This window comes from Terrapene carolina, unplaced genomic scaffold (genome assembly GCF_002925995.2).
Source record: "Terrapene carolina triunguis isolate 2854851 unplaced genomic scaffold, T_m_triunguis-2.0 Scaffold58, whole genome shotgun sequence".
Classification (NCBI taxonomy): Eukaryota; Metazoa; Chordata; order Testudines; family Emydidae; genus Terrapene; species Terrapene triunguis.
In genome coordinates, this window is record NW_020664409.1 from 50,182,867 (window position 1) to 50,200,222 (window position 17,356).

General features: G+C 41.5%; 1 protein-coding gene across 3 annotated transcripts in view; it reads left to right on the forward strand.

Annotated features, from left to right (window-relative positions):
* Positions 1-17,356, forward strand: part of FAM110B (family with sequence similarity 110 member B) — a 182,491-nt gene that overhangs the window by 14,500 nt on the left and 150,635 nt on the right. The window contains exon 2 of one of the 3 annotated variants that reach the window (XM_024200379.2): positions 13,770-13,854. The exons of the other annotated variants lie outside the window; for them this stretch is intronic. The gene's annotated coding sequence lies outside the window, so the exon portion shown is untranslated. The remainder of the gene's footprint in view (positions 1-13,769; positions 13,855-17,356) is intronic. 3 annotated transcript variants of the gene reach the window in all.

Genomic DNA, 17,356 nt, shown 5'->3' on the forward strand with positions numbered 1-17,356 from the left:
GTGGCTGGGAGGGAGGAGGGGGAATGCGGGGCGCTCAGGGGAGGGGGCGGAGTTAGGGTGGGGACTTTGGGGAAGGGGCGGAGTTGGGGCGGGGAAGGGGCAGAGTTGGGGCGGGGGCGGGGTGGGAAAGGGGCGGGGCCAGGGCCCCGTGGAATGTCCTCTTTTTTTTATTTTTTAAATATGGTAACTCTAAGTGAAATAGAACATATAGAAAGTGTTGTCAAATGCACAATGCAGTGAACTAGAAAGCAAAGTAAATACGTTTCCCCCTAATCTTTGTTATTGTAACTTCAGGAGTTACTTGTAATGGTAGATGGTAAGAAATTCATGTGAGAGAAATTTTAAGATGACAGTGTTTCTTTAAAGCCTGCTCGTGGTGGTTGCATTGTGTTGTCAAAGAGTTTCTTTTTTAAGAATGAGATGCTATCTTCCTTTGTATAGGTTTAGCTCAGGGATCGGTAACCTTTGGCACGTGGCCCACCAGGGTAAGAACCCTGGCGGGCCAGGCCGGTTTGTTTACCTGCCACGTCTGCAGGTTCGGCCGATCGCGGCTCCCAATGGGGGCTGCAGGAAGCGGCACGGGCCGAGGGATGTGCTGGCCGCCGCTTCCCGCCCCTATTGGCCTGGGACGGTGAACCGCAGCTAGTGGGAGCCGTGATTGGCCGAACCTGCAGACGCGGCAGGTAAACAAACCGGCCCGGCCCACCAGGGTGCGTACCCTGGTGGGCCGTGTGCCAAAGGTTGCAAATCCCTGGTTTAGCTATAAATTGATGAATGTCACTTCTCTTTTCCTCATGCTGTCCCCCCGAAACAAAACAAACCTGCAGTACTTAAACAAAAGTAGCTTTGTTTTTACATTTGTTATATGAAATTGCATAACTCCTTTGGGAAAAGTCTTCCTCTCACAGGAAGAGTCAAAACTCTTTAAGCAAAAAATCTGCTAATAGACAACACAACATTTATTAGTTGTACAGTATTAGATTGTCTAAGATAAAGTCTTTCTTTAGAAATGAATGAAAAAGGGCAAATTAAGAAAGCTCACACACAAATTGGCATACTTTCCTTTCAGCGCATACAAATGTAGGTGCACTCTGGGGCAAAATTTGCTGTGTTACAAGGATGTAAAATTGAAGGAACTTTGTTGGTGTTCCTTTGGATTTGCACCTGTGTAATTGTGAGTGGAACTTGCAAAGGGATTTTTCAAAGCAGTGCCTGGCAGGAAAATTGTATGCCCTCTTTTGGTCACTCTGAGAGTTGAAAGTATTTTAAAACTATGGGAAGGTTGCACCTCTGTATCTTCAGGCTATCTTGGAACTCAGGCTCCAGCTGTGCACTCAAACATCAAGTTTTTTAGAAGATAGCTGTTGTGTGAAGCAAATGCTAACTGTTTCCTCAACTGAAATGAGCCTGCTCAGCAAGGAATCATGGTGAGTCTATGTGGTGAACACAGCATGATAAGAAGAAATCAGAGACCCAGGAGACATGCAAGGTGATACACCTTTTTAAATTTGCCTGTGTAGGCTTTCTTTGGGAGAAAATCTGCAGAAAAGGAATGCCCAGCAGATCAAGGGCTGCTGCAGTATGGTTTCTCTCAAAATTTGTCATAAAAATGCAAGATTGTGTCAGGAAGCATTTTTTGTCAACAGCCCCTTGGACCACTGAAAATCCCTCTGACTCAGGGACTCAGTCACCTACAGTATGGTAAGTTTCACTCTATGATCTGTTAATGCGACTGCAGGGGCCGGGGGGATAAGCGGGGTTGAAGGTGAAATGACCATGCAGTTGGGGGTCATGACTGAAAAAGGAAATGGAGAGTCCTGCCCAGTTAAGGCAAAATGATGATGGCAGAATGCCTAGCAGCTCTGCCGGCAACAGCAAGCCAGTGGAAATTGGCCACTGGGCTCCTACCATAAGATAGGCCATTCCTATAGGAGGTGTCCTGCATATGGGGAATTAGGGTTCTGGACACAATAGGAGTGACCTCTCAGGGATCAACTGACTCCTCCTACAGCACCATGGCAGCACACGAGACATTTGTTATTCCATTTAAGGTTTATTCCTCCCCAGATTCACAACATACAATATGAAATGTTGCAACACTCTGTAGCATTCAACATTTTCATGCAAAATGTAATCATTTTTAAACCTTATCTTGGATGTTGCTGTAGGAATTATGTCCATAGTCCAGTTCTTCTTCAAGTGATGGTCCCTATTGTATTCCATTGAGGGTCTAGCATGCACGCCAGGCATCCGGAGCCAGAGAATTTGAAAGTAGAAGTGTCCATTGGTCCGTATATGTGTCCTTGCTTTGCCTCATGGTTTCATCTAAGGCGATAAAGGATGGGGTGGACGAACTGCATCTCCAGTTCCTTTTCACCGTCACCTGGTCGAAGTCAGAGCTGCTAGTGTCCTCTCATCTGATGCACTTAAAAAAATAAATAAGTGTTTGAATCAGGGTGGATTTGATTTATATCATGATTTAATTCACTAGTCAGGAAGACTCAATTTAATCATGGATTTCTACATAAAAGTGCATTCTTGTTGGTTGTTATAACCTTAATACATATTCTTCACAACTCAGAGATAGATGAGACCCAAACTGGGTCTCTTTTACAGCTTGCTGCCATTATAGGTTTTCCCTTCTAGTGAGAGAATGGTATGCTAGATCTCAAATCAATGAAGGCTACACTCAGAAAGACCTCAAGGCTTCTGGAATATGCTGCTCAAACAGTTTCACTTTTGTTTCTACAGCCTGACCCTCCCTTCTCACATTTATCTCCAGACTTCTTCTCCTTGTCCAGATCTATTCCGCCCCCAACAATCTTCTATTCATTGAACTTTTTGAAACTTTGCACTTTTAGAGAGAGGTAAGGGATTGACTCTGTGTACACAAATTTGCAGAGAGACAATAGGGTTGAGGTCTGTTATTTCTCACCTCTATATTTATTTATTTAAAAACATTTTTGCTGTTAACAAGCATGTTATCCCTGGAGACACAAATCCACAGTTTGAGAAGTGCAAAACTAAGTATCTCTGATGGTATCTTTTAGACTTAGCACTGAGTCCCTTTGGGTAGATAGAAAGATTAACCTAAATAATCTCTACAGAAGCCCCTGGAACCTCATAAGATTAGGTCCCTAATCCATGTACAATTGGAACTCATTTACAAAATTTTTCTTAAACATTACATGAATATATTGTCTCATACTATAGAATTTGAATTTATAATCCCTATTCCATGATGAGATATCTTTGAGTTATAATGTATCTTAATTAAAACTATCTTTAGATAAGTTTTTCCCTCAAAAAGCATTTTATCAAAAAAATCCTATTTAAATAAAAAAATCCATTTTTTAATGTTTTTAAAAAAAATCATTGATTTTTATCCACCCTGGTTTGAATTGTGTATGGTTAGTTTTTCTTCTAAGGTTTTACTGTTTTCTTATGTAGTTTAGTTTTTAGTAGTAGTTTTAGTAGGACTGGGATTTGGGGGAATCTGTTTACCGATTCTCTCCCCCAGCACCCACATGTAGGTCAGTACCCGAGAAGGCTGGGCTCTATGCCTCAAGAAGCACCTTATGGAAGTTGCCATGAGGCCTCAGTCAGACCCAGGCCAGGGAACATCCCTCTCTCCCCCCGTACATCAGCCTGAGCAAGCCCTGAGTGCCTCCGGCTACTGAGATCAAGTCTGGTTCTGGCGGTTCCACCACTATGGACTCCATGCTAGGGCCTTGTTGGGAGGCAAGGAAGCATGTGCATAAGCATGGCAGTAAGTCTCACTCCAAACTGAGGAAGGACGATGCCCCTTCCACGAGTTGCAGCCACGGAGAGGCAGCGTGTTCCAGGGGGCATAAGCCTGACAAGAAATCGCAGAGACCAGTGGATCCACCGGTACTGAGCACCGAAATCCACACACTCTCAGTGTCAGCCTCCCTTAAGACAAGGTATCCATCAGTTCCAGGACAGTTCTCCACTCCAGCTAAGGAACGGGTACCATTAACACTGGGGCATTTGGAGAAAGCATCGAAGTCATATGAGCACTTCACTCTAGGGGAACTGAGATCTCCATGCCTTCCTCTGCGAACTGTACCTAGGGAGGTCCAAGCTCCTCTCCAGGACTTGCCAAAGTCAGGTCATGCCTCAACTCATTCTTTTGTGGTTTACATGCTTCCGCCGGCTCCGATGGTACCACCATTGGAACCAGGATCTGAGTTCTCATCATCAGAGGATTCCGATGGAACGCAAGGGCCACCCATTTCCTACTGCCAGCACAAGTACCTGAAAGGACTGCCAGTAATGTGGCAATCCCCTCCTCTCCAACAGCAGGGAAGTCACTAGTTGTCCTCTCCATGGGGCCCTTTGCAATATCTGCTGGATCCATCTTGCTGGCTCTATTGGCAACAATACCCACCCATTGGGTGAGGGAGGCTTTGCCCCTCTCCCTGCTTAGGGCTCCCTTGAGCAGGCACTCCAAACCGATTATGGAGGATGAACTGCTCAGTCCTGTTCTGACGGTATGGCTGGAGCAAAAGTATTTTCCATCGTTCTCTCCAGATGCTCCTGTAACTTCAGCCTCCCCCTTGTTTCCAGATGACTTTTGGCAATTCCAAGAACTTCTGCGAAGGGTGGTGGACAATCTTTAAATTCCATAGGAGGAAGTGGATGACAAGCAGCACCAGCTCCTAGACATCTTTTATTCCTCGGTACTGAGCAGGATTGCTCTACTGATCAACGATGCCATTCTTCAACCAGCCTGAACAGTTTGGCATACCTCAGCCACTTGCATGCCTACTCCCAAGGGGGCAGGGAGGAGATACTATGTACCAGCTAAGAGATTGGAGTTTCTTTTTCACACCCTCCACCCAATTCCCTCATGGTGCAAGCAGCAACAGAATGGTCCAGGCAGCAACACCTGTGCTCCAAATGCTTAGACCTCCTGAGACACAAGGTCTTCTCTTCAACAAGATTCCAATTTCATTTTTCAAACTACCAGGCCTTGTTGGCCAAATATGTCTTCCTTAATTATGGCAAATTGAAGGACTTCCATGAAAAACCTGCCCAGACGTCCACTGTGGCCACCCTCCTTGATGTGCCACTTCCAGACATATGTAGGGCGGCCACATGGAGTTCGGTACATACTTTTGCCGCATGCTATGCATTGGTGCAGGACTCTGACCGATGCTCATTCGGTGTGTCTGTCCTCCGTTCAACTGTCCCATTCTCTTCCTCCCACCCTCCTCTGAATTAGGTACTGCTTGTTAATCCCCCTCAGTGGAATACAATAGAAGAAGAGGAGGTTACTTACCTGTTACTGGAGATGGAGAATACTGTAAGTTTGGGTATGGAACTGGTTGATTCACCAGCTGCCTCACATAGAATCATAGAATATCAGGGTTGGAAGGGACCTCAGGTCATCTAGTCCAACCCCCTGCTTAAAGCAGGACCAATCTCCAATGGCTTAACTCTTCTGTCTGCAGACTCTTTAAACAGCAGAGGCCAGATGTTCACTCATCTTCTAATAGGGATGAGGATGCAGTAGAAGGCAGACTTTCTCCTATGGCTCTTCCTGGTTCAATACTGCAGCACACTATCTCCTGCTTTCCAGGGGGATGTAGGAGGTGAGGCTCCTATGGATGAATTAACTTGTGCAGAGGCTCATCTTATGGCTTCTTATGGGAACACTGAGACCATTCTGTCCAGCTTGCATGTTGAGCATGCTAACTGGACCAGAGAAATGTAGATCTCAGTGAGACACAAATTTAATTAACTCATGCATTGCTGGCTGAGTTACAACAATTGATGGGGCAATACAAACATACCAGATGTTGGCTGTTCAGTCTTGGATGGCAGTTGTGACATGGCAATTTCCTGCAATATCCTTGAAAAACCTTACTGAATTATGTTTAAGTATTTTTGGAGTCCATTGTATTAAATGAATGGTTTATGTATCTTTGTGGGCTGGGATTGTATGAAACCTCCCTCTAGGCGGGAAATGTGATATGAAGCCTGGGAAGTGTTATGAACTTCAAAGGACTGTATTGAACAATGGACAAGACAAGAATGAACTTTTGGGACAAACAGGGTCAAGAGGTTGCCTGGGTAATTTCTAGGGGGAGATGAATGCAAATTCTCCACCTCCAGTTATGCAAAAACCCAGCCTTTTGAAGCTATGTTCTGAGGAGAAGACCATTGTCTGCCGATGACCTGCTCCTGGAGTCTGAAGATCAAAAGCCCAAGCTGTATAAAGGAAAGACAAACCTGTTCCTGGGTGTCTTTGTTCTGAGCTAAGGCTGTTATGAATTTGTAACAACAGAAAAACCCACTTCCGGAGGTTTGAAGGACCGAACACCTGCCTGAGCCCCTGCTGGAGTCAAGAGATGATCTTTGGTAAACTTGTTAAGATGTGTAGGTTTTTTTTATTGTTTTAATGTTTCCTCTGTAATGGTTTCACCTTAAGAATAAATGTGCTTGCTTAGAAAGAGCTGTATGGTGACTTGTAACTGCTGCTACACAGTTCATGCACCTTCAGCGACTGAGGAAACCACAGATGCTGGCCTGTTTAGATAATCTGTATTTCTGGTGATATCACAATGTAAGCAGGGAACTGTGCAACCTGGGAAAACCCCGGTCAGGAGGAAGAGAGATGTGGGTCTCTACCCAAAAGAGGAGACAGCTGAAGAGCCAGGAGCCTAGAATGGATGACCTGGGTGGACCATGGTGGGGGAATACAGATACGTTTGTCATGAACTGAGGCAACAGTGTAAGGGTTATTGCAGCGGCATTCTTTTTGGACCCTATTATAGAGTTGATAAACATTGCAGCACCAATGTAGCACTTGATTGATGTCCCCCCCAGTATGCATAAAAAAGTACAAAATAGAAAAGGCAGCCCACAGGTGCAGTCATTCATCTTTTTCCTGCGCTTCTTTTCCTGTTAGAATACACTGGGCCAAATTTTCAAAAGTGCTCAATACTGAGCAGCCCCCATTGAGATATCTATGGCAAAATTTGCAAATGAGCTTAGTAACAGATGTGCTAAGCTTGTTTGGGATCTGGCCTATTGTGCTCAGAGTCACATAGAAAAATTTTGCTTTGACCATGTCACCAACACTATTCAGCTGGAGCATGCAGAGATCTACGTGTGTCATGTGCAAGCTATTGAGGATTCTAGCATAGTCCCGTCAAGAAGAGGGGTTGTCCAAGGTGAACAGTTTACAGATTGAAGGGAACCGAGTCTCTGTTTTGAATCAGAGTGATTTAAAAAAATAAGCATATAATTGTTATGGGGTCGTTTCACTTTATAACAGCTGCTTATTTATGGTAGACATGAGATACAAGCATTGAACTACAGCTAAATGATAGTTATACTTTCAACCCATGATATATTGAGCTAATGATAAATTGGTGTACTTACAAATGTTGTGTAGTCTTATTTATGGAATAATTTTAAGGTTTTGTTTCCTTTTAATATTTGATTGCATTTGCACCTGAATTAATATTGGTGCCATATGGCTTACCAACTTCCTTTTTGCAAAAAATCATTCTGACACATAGGTTGTCTAATATTATCCCCTAATTATAACTGCTCTGGACCTGAATGCCTTTTTTTTCTGCATCTAGCAAATGCACAGAACTGCTTGTTTTAAGCTGAATTTCTAGTGATGAGAAACAAAACTTGTTCTTTAGATACTGAGATTAATTTTTGTGGAATACTTCATCCTATTCAGTGCAACGTCGTAGAAACATAATGCTTGAAAATCAGGTCAACTCTCTTCCTCCGTTGAAAAGGCTGATGAATGCTAGCAAGCACAATGCAGGTGGTAGTAATACAGTTCTTTGGGCTCGATGAAGTGAAGTTTGTTAAAATAATATGCTAAATTGAAAGCAATTGAGTAGCTTTTTGTGATCTATTGTAAACAGTCTCCTTTTCTGGAGTTGCAATGATGGACTTCCAGTGGGTTCATTAAACATTTTCAGAATACATCTGCTTGGTGCATAATACCTTCTTTTGTAGAGAATATATAGAAGAAGAAAAAATTTCAATAAGCTTTTTACTAAATATAATCCTAATGATTGGAGTATTAGGATGGGAACCTCCTTTCCTTGTATAGAGTAAGTGTATGGCCAGGCATTACTTGTTTAAAATTGTTTTGCATATACAAAATGACCCGATTCTTTTATGCCAAGGTTTTAGGCTCTTCTTATCTGGCAAAGTCAAGATCTGCACAGTCCCCTCATATCCTGTTATTGGCGAAGATTATAATCTCTAACAGTGATATATAATTTTGTGCATCATTTTAGTTTGTTTATCTTGTTATTGAGCCAGATATAGAACTCTTATATAAATCACTTAATTCAAAAGGATACCTTGAAAGTAGTAGTAGTCATAAAAACCACAAGTTTTTGGGGAGTTGTTAGTAGCAAATTATGCAGTCTACGCTTGTGATAAACCAGTCATTAAAGGTTATGTTAGTGAGGATGCAAGAAATTTCACGAGAGTCACATTGCCGAATTTCTAACAAAAACTCCCGTGGAATAAACAGTTTTGTTGGTGGAGTTTGAGAGAGTAATGTTCTGCTTAAAACAGCTGCTCCGACACACTCTGTACCACTGGGGGCTCCTCAGAAATGCCACTAAGCCACCATCTAGACCCCTGTTTCAGGACACTTTCATGCCTCAGGTCTCTTTGGCAGCTTAAAGTATAGCACAGGGATCGGCAACCTTTGGCACGCGGCCCGTCAGGGAAATCTGCCGGCGGGCCGGGACAGTGCGTTTACCTGCAGCGTCCGCAGGTTCGGCCGATCGCAGCTCCCACTGGCCACGGTTCGCTGTTCCAGGCCAATGGGGGCTGCGGGAAGCGGTGGCCAGCACATCCCTCAGCCCATGCCGCTTCCGGCTTATCAAATATAAACCAACTGAAATGAAGGCATCTGGTTTATTTTGTTGTTTGTTCATACAATATAAGTAGTTGGATAAAGGGAAAACTTATAAAGAAAAACTTCAATGTAATTGGCTTTAGAGGTCTTTCTTACCATGTCATGAACAGCAGCTTTATTACTTGTTAAATATTTTTAACAATTTCTTCAACCAGGATTTAAAATTTTCCCTTCTATGCTAGTGATCCTTAACAATATAACTTGCTATTAATACTGCATTTTAGTTGGGTGAGGTTGTACAGTAGCTTTACATACTAGATGCCAGCATCTAGACACACAGATTCTAATTTGGCCTATATACGCAAAAGTAGTGTGTTTTGTTTTTATGTACTTTCCAGTTCATAAAAACTTGCTCCCATTTCATAGATTTTAGGTTCATTTATGAATTACAATACATTTAAGGTCTATATGTTGGTTAAAGTGGCCAGCAATTTATACACCACAATAATTGTACTCAAATGGAAAATAATAGAACTCCCTTCTAATCTGTCTACCTTAGTTGAAGACCTGAGTAAACAGATGGGACATACAATTCAAAACATTGAGACTGGGTCAAATCAACAAAGGGAATGAGCCTCAGAGTTGGAGACCCTCCTCAAGAAAGACTTTGCATCCAGTCCCTACCATTAAAATCTAAGGACTATCAACAGAAGACCCTTGCTGATTTCCTGCTGAGATGGCAGACAGGGAGAGAAGCAGCCAGGAATCAGACCATATAGGTCTTTATATATTTCTTACAACATCTTATATTGTATCCAGAAGTAAATTAGAAATCCATCCCTCTCAAAGTAAACAGATAACATGCAAAATGAGACACATTCTAGTCCCACTGAATACTGGGGCAAAAAAGCCATTGGCTTTATATGGACCATGAATTGCCATATATGTAAAAAGCAACAGAGAGTCCTGTGGCACCTTTAAGACTAACAGATGTATTGGAGCATAAGCTTTCGTGGGTGAATACCCACTTCGTCAGACGCATGTATATATGATTTGCAGCTGTGCTGCAGGCACCCCAAAACCCTTTGATAGCTCCAAGTACAGTACATTGCAGTAGTGTAGGAGGTGACAAAGACATGGATCACTATGGTGAAATCAGAGAAAAGACTGCCAAAAGTAAAGGGGGAAGCAGTGTTACCCAGTGTTGCTACCTGAGCTAATAGGAGTATCTTGGCCTAAAAGTAACTCTACATTGCAAACCTCATTGACAGAGGATAGGCATACTCCTCATAAGGGGACAGGAACATCCCATATCAAATTGACTAGATGTTTTCACCAGCCTAATCTCCCTCTTCTCCCGTTTGGGCTTCAGCCACCTCAATCTCGTTCATGTTTTGGTCTGCCTCTGGAAAAGCAGAGAGATGGTGCATTGTCTGTATTCAAGGAAGAAAAAGAGATGTGCAGCTGCATATCATTAGCTGCATTTGGAATGTAAATCTTTAGGGGCAGGTCTCAGACCTTCTGTTTTTTGCACAGTGTTAAGCACACTGATGGTGATTAATAAAGAAATAATAACACTTCATCCCAAAACAATTCATTCTCTCCCATGATTGGCTTTATATGTGCACTGAACAGGATGGATGACAAAACAGTACTCTGGAGGACTCTGCATGAGATTATTTCCCAATAACACATTGTAAGTTCCTTGCAAATCTCTTAAAATACATCAAATGCTTTTAATTTACAGGTAAAGTATATACACCTGGTTGATTTGTCTGGCAATAATTATCTCTCATAGAAATTCTCACCAGCAGTATAAGATGGCTTGCAAATTGATAGGCATATGGAGAAAAGGAGCTCTCTGGAGAAACAGGGTTTGAGATTTTGTCTTCATATGGAGCACTATCAAAATGTGGGTAGTTGCAAACTACATATTTTCTTCAATATTTCATACTTTAAAAAAATGCTTCTAGATCACTGATTTTGACTCTTTCAGCTGGTGGGTCTTTGCTCAAAGCAGTGAGTGATTCTGAAAAGTTCATATCTGAGTTAGGAATAATAAAACCTGTTTTATTAGTAACCAGACGAAGCACTCTGTGGGGCCTTAAACAGTGTCCAAAATCTTCTTTTGGTAAAGAAAATAATACCTGTATTCATTCTTCCTTCAGAGAGAATTCTTACAGCATGTGACACTTTTGTTTGCTCTTACATCCCTAGAAGCAAGTGATGCTGTTACACAGCTGGTGAATTGTATTTTGCCTGATAACTTCATACAGGATAAAACAGTTTATAATAATAACAGTAATTTGGGTAACATGATTAACTACCAGATAATTAGTTTTACCTTTAATTTTTAAATAACATCAGCCACTGGTAAGTGCATCATTAGAAATGGTACATTATCTGTTTTTAAAAATATTAATCCAAATAGTGAGATTCTGCATCTGGATTTAGTGAAAAAATTATGTGGCTAATAAATGGAGAACTGGTGCAGATTCTTTCTGTGCTTTAAAACTTTTTATTCCAGCAGTCCTCCCCCTCACTCCCCAAATAAATTAGGGAAAATATTGGCCATCTTAATGGAGTGAAATCATTCAGATATGAAGCTGAAATATTCTTTTTCTCTTAAGTGCCTGTTAGTAATGCTGTTTATTTATTTGTCACTATAGTAAGCCTCATTTTTAGGATCTTATAATGACCATAAAAAATTGTTCCCCATTGAAATGTGACACAACGTCAGACTGAGACTGACATTTAAAATAAATAACATTTAAAATAATAAAGAAGACCATAATTCTGTATATCCTTGCTCATATGAGTAATCAGTGGTTCACAGTCATGTTGGAAGGGCATAACGAGTGGGGTCCTTAAGGGATCAGTTCTGGGTCCGGTTCTGTTGAATATCTTCATCAATGATTTAGATAATGGCATAGAGAGTGCACTTATAAAGTTTGCGGATGATACAAAGCTGGGAGGGGTTGCAAGTGCTTTGGAAGATAGGATTAAAATTCAAAATTATCTGGACAAACTGGAGAAATGGTCTGAAGTAAATAGGATGAAATTCAATAAGGACAAATGCACAGTACTCCATTTAGGAAGGAACAATCAGTTGCACACATACAAAATGGGAAATGACTGCCTAGGACGGAGTACTGCGGAAAGGGATCTGGGGGTCATAGTGGATTACAAGCTAAATATGAGTCAACAGTGTAACACTGTTGCAAAAAAAGAAAACATCATTCTGGGAAGTATTAGCAGGAGTATTGTAAGCAAGACACAAGAAGTAATTCTTCTGCTCTACTCCGCACTGATTAGGCCTCAACTGGATTATTGTGTCCAGTTCTGGGCACCACATTTCAGGAAAGATGTGGACAAATTGGAGAAAGTCCAGAGAAGAGCAACAAGAATGATTAAAGATCTAGAAAACATGACCTATGAGGGAAGATTGAAAAAATTGGCTTTGTTTAGTCTGGAGAAGAGAAGACTGAGAGGGGACATAACAGTTTTCAAGTACATAAAAGGTTGTTACAAGGAGGAGGGAGAATAATTGTTCTTAACCTCTGAGGATAGGACAAGAAGCAATGGGCTTAAATTGCAGCAAGGGCAGTTTAGGTTGGACATTAGGAAAAACTTCCTAACTGTCAGAGTGGTTAAGCACTGGAATAAATTGCCTAGGGAGGTTGTGGAATCTCCATCATTGGGGATTTTTAAGAGCACGTTGGACAAACACCTGTCAGGGATGATCTAGATAATACTTAGTCCTGCCTTCAGTGCAGGGGACTGGACTAGGTGACCTCTCGTGGTCCCTTTCAGTTCTATAATTCTATATGAGGCCCAGTGTCTAATAAAAAAAAATGATCAGGTACATCATATACAGATACAGGAAACGAATCCTTCCATCATGTGAACATTTAGAATGTTGGATTACAGCTGGTTCATCAGAAAACAGCAATACATAATGGATAAAATATAAAGTGACATTAAACAATTCTAATAATAACATTTGATTTGCATTATGTGTTGGTGAAAACTGCAAACTTTCACTCCTGTCACTCTAACTATATGAGGACTAAGTTGTGGTCTTGTTGTCAGTGGGAGTTTTACTGTTGACTTTAATGGGATCATGATTTGGCCAATATTTTATGGGTAAACATAATCAAAGAAATCAAAATTAAATTTTATATGCCTTCTTACAAGTACCAGACCAAAAAAAAAGTTAGCTGAATGACTTTTCCATATTTTAAAATTAGCCTTTATGGAAAAGTCCTATAGAACTGAAACCAATAGCATTTGACAGAGGTTACTCAAAATGGGAATTAATAGAGAATGATATACTTCCCATAGACTTTATTTTTTTAAGCATTCCGTACCAAGATTATTAGTACTAAATTTTCTGTAGGACTTCTCCATATGAGCCTTCTCGCTTTGCTCTGAAAACAAAACAAAACAGCTCTAGGCTCTTAGGAGTTGCTGGAGTTCCAGCTAACTGGCTAGAGTTCAAGACTAAATTCTAGATCCTCAGGCTATGAGAGACTAAAAATGAAGCAAGTTCCTTGTGTACCTGTTGAATGATCCCACACTTGACTTGAGATGTGGAGCAGGATTTGCATGAGGGAGGGTTGCTGCTGTAACAGAGAGCTTAAAGGGGATGGATAACCGTAAAGATAAACCTTCCCTTCCCTCCTCCTTGCATAAATTTGAGCAGTACGGTTTTAGATGACTCTTCTTCCATGCTTTTCTAGCCCCATGCACATAGTATCTGTCTTCTGCTGGTAGTTTTCTTATATAGTGGGGCAGCGGAGGATCCAAGACTTCAGTCTTGTAGCTACTTAACAAGCTGCATATTCTTTTATCCTTTAAAAGTTTACAATTGAACATTTCTCTTGTCTTATAGAGGACAATACTCACCCTTTTAGTATGGTTACCACATCCGTTCTCTTAACTGGTGCCTGTGCTGCAATAGCAACTGTCATCTAAAGGTAGGAACCTTTCTGTCTGTAGCATGTTGTGTCGTACCAAGCAGGAACAGTCAGGGTAGCATAACAAAGTATTCTTTAGAGCAGTGGTTCTCAGACTTTTGTACTGGTGACCCCTTTCACATAGTAAACCTCTGAGTGCAACTCTTCTTATAAATTAAAAACACTTTTAAATATATTTAACACCATTATAAATGCTGGAGGCGAAGTGGGGTTTGGGGTGGAGGCTGGCAGTTCATGGCCCCCCATGTAATAACCTCACGACCGCCTAAGGGGTCCCGACCTCCAGTTTGAGAACCCCTGCTTTAGAGCAATGCATCCACATACAAGGCTTGAACAATCTACTTACTAAATTTTCCCAGGTATGTGTGTGGAGGAGTGGTTCACCCATCAAGTTTTTTAGAATTTGACTTTTAAAAATTATAGTCTTTATGGTTATGAAGAAAACCTTCCAACTGTGAACAGATGCCATGCTCCATCTGTACTGCACTCGTTACTGTGCTAACTTTTTAAAGTGTTCGTAAGCCACTCAAATACCAATGTCTAAAAGCAACTTGTGTGTTCTATCTCTCTCCTATCCCCAAATGTGTAGTAAAGAGATTCCTTTTCTCCTAGCATTGTCCATTGAAATAACAAGTGAGCGTAGCTTAGTGATGGGTCTTACATTTTGTCCTGAAGCTGTTGAGATTTGTTGCCATTCTGACACTACGACAGAGTGTTCCATAGCGAAGGGTTAGCCACAAAGAGTGCTCTGTCCCTGCTCTAACATATCTTCCCATCCATTATTGAAATTCCATTGTTTGTGAAGGATTTCAGTTTTCCTGGTATGTTTGTGAAGAAAGAAGTGTTCCATAAGATATCTTCAGTGAGTGCTTTGAAGATCAGTTCAGAGTTTAAATTTAATCCAGAGTTCTGTGGGAATCCAGTACAGTGTCTGCAGCACTGTGGGGTAATGTGCTTGTGTCAATTTGAATTGGTTAGCATGCAAACAGGCACATTCTTTACCAGCTGGAATTTTTTCAAATGTCATGTTCGTTCTCAGGTATGGCAGTTGCAGTAATTGAGCCTGGATGTCATAATGCGTGGATCACTTTTGTTTGACAAGATGGGGGCACTTTTTTGTTTTCGTGAAGACATATCCTCAATTTCTTTAGCTAAAGAGGCTTTTCTCAGACACTCACACAGACAAAGTTTCACTTTAGGGCAGGTATTCTCTAGACCCCTTCTTATGTACTGCAGATATACTATGCAGAAAATCACATGCTATTTGGTGATCCTTGTGGACACAAGGGATTAGAATAGAATTTCAGTCCTAATCCTGAATTTCCTGCTGCGGATTAATTTCAGATCCACATTATTCCAGTTTAGATATCTGTAATTTAACGTTGTATTTTTGATGTATAATTGTATCCCTAAAATATTTTTGTATTATGTACACTAAATTTGAATCGGATTGTGGCAGAGGACACTATCATTTTATATTGTATTGGTGAAATATATTAAGAGTTATGCCTTCATCCCTCAGCAAACTCAGTATATAATATTGTTAGTAATTTAAACTAACTTTAGTGACTGATTTAGGGTGGGATTTTTCAAAAGCATCTAAATGATTTAGGCACACAGGTCGGGTTAACTTTCAGTGAATCTTGTACTCCTCAATAACTCAGGCACTTCTGTAGGATAAAAGATTTAAATATATATTGCCAGTTGGGCACAAAAGTATATTCTATATTTTAAAAAAATGTTAGTTTTAGCAGGGGCTTGGAGTCCTTTTCAGAATTTTATATGTGAATAATCATCCAATTTCATCTCCTCCTGTTTACTTAATGTTCTTTAGTTTCTCTCTGGACTTGTCTGTGGTACAGAATTTAAGTTTGAACATAGTTGTGACCAGGTCAAGTTGGATGAGTCATTGATGGCCAGGTTGTGGTCAGCAGCATAGACCAGTACAGATATGGTGAACACAACTTGTTTGTAACATGTTTTAGTGTATGGAAAAGGTCTCTTTCATACACTGTTTCTTCCGTTTGTGTACTAAGCTCTGTCCTATGCAGCCATTTTAAAGGAGGTGTAATAAAGATATGAGTAACAAACAAGATAGTTTAGCCAAAAACTCTGTGCTGTTCTAATTAAGAAGTCTAAAGGAAAAGTTCTTAAAATGCCCAGGACTGGTTAATGATAGCATGTTTCTCAGACAACAAATTAACAGAAGCAAAGGATGTGGTATGTTGTCTTAATTTCTGTTGGGGCCTAAAATGCAAAGTGATATGAAATCCCAGATTCACCAATGAGCTCTGCATTGGTGCTACCGTATGCCTGCGCAGGGACTGACTGAAGTCACTGGGGTTCTGTGAAGATACACAAGTCCACTTCTGCAGAACAGCTTATGGGATTGAGGCCTTGGATTTTAAAATCTTTTCAGACAGGGACTGTATTCATATATGTTGATACAGCATCTCATATAATGGAACCTTTGGGCACTATTGTACTGTAAATATTTAATAGTGCATATATGATAGTGCAGCTCACTGGTGAGTCTGTTACAGGTCCGACCTCAATTTCAAAAAGAAATTTGAATGCTATTGTTGGAGCCTCAGATTGGAGAGTTACAAGATCCCAGGAAAATAGCCATGGCATAAAAATACCTACTTAATTGTATTGTCTTTCACTGCCAATGGATTTTGGGGAAGTGTAGTGGACTTCACTTAGGGGCCAGCAGTCTAGTGGTCAGACTGTGGCCAAACAGTCTCTCTGAGCCTTAAGGTGGTTCTTACGGGCAGTCTGGGGGCCCAATGGCCAAGCCAGAGTTCATCGCCGCCTCAGAATCCTCCGGGATCTCTCAGGAGGCCAGGGGAAGAGGGAAGGATAGCCAAGCCCAGAGCCCAAAGGGAAAGAGGCAAGGGGGGCTCAGTCCTTTCTGACTGCCACTCCATCAGCTCCCCGGGCTGCTCCCTACCTTTCCTGTTTTCCCATCTGTTTGGGGCCTGGCCCCACCACTCCTTTTACCTTAGTGTGGGCTGTAAACCCCATCACACTCCTTCCCCATCAGGCTGAGTGCTGCGGGGCTGGTCAGGGTGGATGAAAGTCCCATGTAAAGAAGTCCATGTTCATGTGGTCACATCCTGCTCGATGCAATACTGCAAAATTGCATAGCTGTAGTGAGAGGTACCAGTGCATAATCCGCAGGTTATGGTCTTTCGTGGCATTCAGCCACCTGAGGGATGCACAATGCGTCATGGGATGGAATGATTGTCCCCATAAGCAAGAGAAGAATGCTGCAATGGCTCATTTTATTGCCAAGGACTCCTTCTCTATCACTGAGTATGCCACTTCCTGGGGGAACAATTTCTGGCTGAGGTAAAGGATTGGGTGTTCTTCTCCCTCCACCTCTTGGGGGAACACAGCCCCCAGATCAACATCTGAGGCATCTGTCTGCAGGACAAAGGGTTCGAAAAATTGGGTGGAACAGGACTGGTTCCTGAGTCAGCTAATACACCTCTACCCC